The 4,924-nt window shown below is 55.8% G+C and overlaps 1 pseudogene; it reads right to left on the bottom strand.

Annotated features, from left to right (window-relative positions):
- Positions 1–4,805: 4,805 nt before the first annotated feature.
- Positions 4,806–4,924, bottom strand: LOC112614696 (annotated as a pseudogene).

The raw sequence follows: 4,924 nt of genomic DNA, 5'->3' as shown, positions 1-4,924 counted from the left end.
TTTACAGGAAGTTGGTGGCAACGGGAATCCGGGTGCACAGGGACTGTTTTCCTGGTGGCTGGCGAAGCAATGTCCTTCCCCCGGATAAAGCAGCCCCTGCGTTCTGGAGCAGAGTTCTTGGCTGGCGTGTGTGGCACCCGCTACCCCTGACTGACACTTCTCCCCGTTTGGAAGGTTGTGGCGGCGCCTGATGAGTGAATAGAATCGCCTGGGCGTTCCGGGAGCGGGAAGGCACCGCGAACGGCAGGGAACCGAGGCCTGCGCATTTGGGGTCCCTCCCCCTGCCCTCCTGGACTGGAACCGGGCTCCTGGCGGAGCGCCAGCGAGGCGGAAGGGGTGGGGTCCTGCTGCCCCGTGGTGCTTTGGTGGCAGACCCCCATGAGGAGGTCCCAGGCTGTGGTAGGGGTGTAGGAGGGCGATCAAGTGGGAGCAGAGTCAGGGGAGTTTGGGAAGCATGGCGACAGTAGGGGGAAGGGAGGGAGGGGGAAGCCACAAAAGCCTACAGCAGGCCGGGCACCGTGGATCACGCCTCTAATCCCAGCACTTTGGGAGGCCGAGATGGGTGGGTCACGGGGTCAGGAGATCCAGACAAGCCTGGCTAACACGGAGAAACCCAGTCTCTATTAAAACTACAAAACATGAGCCGGGCTTGGTGGCGGGCGCCGGTAGTCCCAGCTGCTGGGGAGGCTGAGGCAGGAGAATAGCGTGAACCCTGAAATCGGAGCTTACAGTGAGCTGAGATCACTCCACTGCACTCCAGCCTGGGTGACAGAGTGAGACTCCATCGGGAAGAAAAAGAAAGAGAGAGAGAGACAGAGAGAGAGAAAAAAAGAGAGAGAGAGAAGGAAAGAAAAAGAAAGAAAGAAAGAAAGAAAGAAAGAAAGAAAGAAAGAAAGAAAGAAAGAAAGAAAGAAAGAAAGAGGCAGAAAGAAGGAAAGAAAGAAGAAAGAGACAAAGAAAGAAAAGAAAGAAGGGAAGAAAGAAGAAAGAAAGAAAGAATAGAATAGAAAGAACGAAAGAAAGAGAGAAATAAAGAAAAGAAAGGATAGAAAGAAGGAAGAAAGAGAAGAAGAAAAGGAAGAAAGAAAAAAGGAATGAAAGAAAGAAAGAGAGAGAAAGAAATGAAAGAAAGGAGGAAAGAAAGAAAGAGAGAAAGAAAGAAAAGAAAGAAAAAGAAAGGAGAGAGAGAGAAGGAAAGAAAGGAAGGTAGAAAAGAAAGAAAGACAAGAAAGCAAAAAAGCCTACAGCACCCGGTATTCCCAGGTTGTCTCCCATCCACGGTGGCTTGTCCCCAGCAAGACCCGGCTGGTGGGCAAGAGGGAGTGGGGGGTTGGGGGTTGGAAGATGGCCCTGCTTTTCCCGGAGCTGGCACTAGAGCCAGAATCATGATCCCCAGCCAGAGGGGATCCACCACCAGGAGCAAATCCACAGCCCTACAAACAGACACACCTGGGCGCTCACGCGCAGGAACCCACACACGCGCGTGTGCACACAGAAACACACACACACACATATGCACGCCCACACAAATGGCTTGAAGGAGAGCAAGGAACAGATGGATGGAGAGATTGAAACCAAGGAAGGGAGAGAGACAGCGATCGACAGAGACATGGGTGGGGGAGAGGGAAAGAGACACACAAAGACGCAGAGAAAGAGAGAGAGACAGAGAGACAGACGGAAGGTGACAGACGTAGCGCGAGGTGCAGAGGCAAACCCAGAAGAGAGAGGAGGAGGCAGCTAGAGAGCGACAGCGATAGAACCTTGGAGAGGGAGCATCCTGCTCCGGTAGGCAGGTTCCTTTTGAGCAGGCCTGGATAGGGTGGAGTGGGCTTGGGCTGGGCCAGAACAGGGTGGCCAGGCCATCCATGCAGAGGAGCAACGGAGCGCTGAGACGGGTTTTGTCTTGGATTAATTGCTTGCCTTGGAGGTGGGTTTCGTAGACTCCTTCCTTTTTTGGAATCTCCCTGTGCTCTTGGTGCGGTGCAGTGGTCCCCTTGATTTGCACAGTGCGCCCGCCCGTTTGGCGGGAGCCGTGGCACCGGGTGTGCCCATAGGGCCCGAGGCCTGGGTCTCTGGCGTATCCTCGGGACTGAAGTTTACACGAAACTGGTGGCAATGGGAACCCGGGTACACAGGGACTGTTTTCCTGGTGGGTGGCGTAGCAATGTCCTTCCTCCGGATAAAGCAGCCCCTGCGTTCTGGAGCGGAGGTCTTTGTTGGTGTGTGTGGCACTCGCTGCCCCTGCCCGTCCCTTCCCCCGGTTTGGAAGTTTCTGGCAGCGCCTGATGAGTGGATTGAATCGCCTGGGCGTTCCGGAAGTGGGTAGGCACCACTAACGGCAGGAAACCCGCGCCTGCACCTTTGGGGTCCGGCCCGGTGCCCTACCAGGCTGGAGCCGGTCTCCTGGCGGGGCGGCAGCGAAGCGGAAGCGGTGGGATGCTGCTGCCCCGTGGTGCTTTCGTGGCGGAAGCCCTGGAGGAAGTCCCCGGCAGCGGCGGGTGTGTAGGCGGGTGATAAAGTGGGAACAGAGTCAGGGGAGGTTGGGAAGCATGGCGACAATGGGGGGACTAACCAGGCCCGACCCTGCTTAGCTTCGGGACCATCCGGTCCTCCGCCCTGTCTCGGAGGTATTCTTTCGCATCCCTGGCCGCTCAGGAGCTCCTGCGAGGCCACCTCTTGCCCCACCCACCCAGAGCCGTCAAGGCTGGCCAAGGGCCAACAGTCAGACCAGCAGCGCCTGGCCCTTTTCTCAGAACGCCCCCACCACGGTGGCTTGTCCCGACCAAGACCCAGCTGGTGGGCAAGCGGGCGTGGGGTGTTCGGTGTTGGGGGATGACCCTGCTTTGCCCCTGGCTGGCACTAGAGCCGAACACCTGATCCCCGGCGAGAGGGGCTGAGGCACACAAAGAGACAAACACACACACACACACACACATGCACGCACACACAAATGGCTTGAAGGAGAGCAAGGAAGAGATGGATGGAGAGATTGAAATCGAGGGACGGAGAGAGACAGCGATCCAGAGAGACAGGAGAGGGAGAGAGGGAAAGAGACAGAGAGGCAGAGAAAGAGAGAGGGACAGAGAAAGAGAGACAGAGAGACAGAGGGAAGGCGACAGAAGTAGCAAGAGGTGCAGGGGCAAACCCAGAAGAGAGAGGGGGAGGGAGCTAGAGAGCGAGAGTGATAGAGTCTTGGAGTGGTAGCGCCCTGCTCCGATAGGCAGGGCCCTTTTGGGCGGGCCGGGATAGGGTGGAAGGGGCTTGGGCTGGGCCAGAACAGGGTGGCCAGGCCTTCCATGGGAGAAGAGCAACGGAGCGCTGACACGGGTGTTGTCTTGGATTAATTGCCTGTTTTGGAGGTGGGTTTAGTAGTCTCCTTCCTTTGTTGGCACCTCCCTGTGCTCTTGGTGCGGTGCAGTGTGCCCCTTGACTTGCAGAGTGTGCCCGACCGTTTTACGGGAGCCGTGGCACCAGGCGTGCCCATGTCGCCCCAGGCCTGGGAATCTGGCACGTCCTCGGGACTGGAGTTTACACGAAGTTGGTGGCAATGGGAATCCGGGTGCACTGGGACTGTTTTCCTGGTGGCTGGCGAAGCAATATCCTTCACCAGGATAAAGCAGCCCCTGCGCTCTGGAGCGGAGGTCTTGGCTGGCGTGTGTGGCACCTGCTGCCCCTGCCTGCCCCTTCATCCAGTTTGGAAGGTTGCTGTGGCGTCCGATGAGTGGATTGAATGGCCTGGGCATTCAGGGAGCTGGAAGGCACCGTTGAAAGCAGGGAACACACGCCTGCGCCTTTGGGATCCGGCCCCCTGCCCTCCCGGGCTGGAGCTCCTGGTGGGGCGGGCGGTGAGGTGGAAGCGGTGGGATGCTGCTGCCCAGTGGTGCTTTGGTGGCGGACCCCAGGAAGAGTTCCCTGGCTGCGGTGGGGGAGGTGTAGGCGGGCGATAAAGGGGGAGCAGAGTCAGGGGAGGTTGGGAAGCATGGCGACAATAGGGTGATAGGAGGGAGGATGGAAGCCACAAAAGCCTACAGCAGGCCGGGCGCGGTGGATCACACCTGTAGTCCCAGCACTTTGGAAGGCTGAGGCAGGTAGATCACGAGGTCATGAGATCCAGACCAGCCTGGCTAACACGGTGAAACCTCGGCTCTACTAAAAGTACAAAAGCATGAGCCAGGAGTGATGGCGGGCGGCTGTAGGCCCGGTTGCTGGGGAGGCTGAGTCAGGAGAATGGCATTGAACCCGGGAGGCGGAGCTTACAGTTAGCCAAGAACGTGCCCCTGCACTCCAGCCTGGGTGACAGAGCAAGACTCTGACTGGAAGAGGAAAGAAGGAAGGGAGGGAGGAAGGAAGGAGGGAAGGAAGGAAGGAAGGAAGGAAGGAAGGAAGGAAGGAAGGGAGGGAGGGAGGGAGGGAGGGAGGGAGGGAGGGAAAGGAAAGAAAGAAAGAGAGAGAAGAAAGAAAAAGAAAAGAAAGAAAGAAGGGAAGAAAGAAGAAAAAAGAATAAAAGAGAGAAAGAAAAGAAAGAAGGAAAGAAGGAACAAAGAAAGAAAGAGAAAGAAAAGAAAAAGGAAGAAAGAACGAAAGAGAGAAAGAAAAAGAAAGAGAGAGAAAGAAAGAAAAGAAAGAAAGAAGGAAAGAAGGAAGAAAGAAAGAGAAAGAAAAGAAAGATGGTAAGAAAGAAAGGAAGGGAGAGAAAGAAAGAAAAGAAAGAAGGGAAGAAAGAAGAAAGAAAGAAAGAGAGAGAGAAAGAAAGAAAGGAGAGAGAGAAGGAAAGAAAGGAAGGTAGAAAAGAAAGAAAGCAAAAAAGCCTACAGCACCCGGTATTCACAGGTGGTCTCCCATCCAAGTACTAACCAGGCCCGATCATGCTTAGTTTCTGAGATCAGACGAGATCGGGCGTGTTCAGGGTGGTATGGCTGTAGAC

This window comes from Theropithecus gelada, chromosome 1 (assembly GCF_003255815.1).
Source record: "Theropithecus gelada isolate Dixy chromosome 1, Tgel_1.0, whole genome shotgun sequence".
NCBI lineage: Eukaryota > Metazoa > Chordata > Mammalia > Primates > Cercopithecidae > Theropithecus > Theropithecus gelada.
Note: the sequence above shows the minus strand (reverse complement) of the source record. Positions and strands in the feature narration are given on the sequence as shown.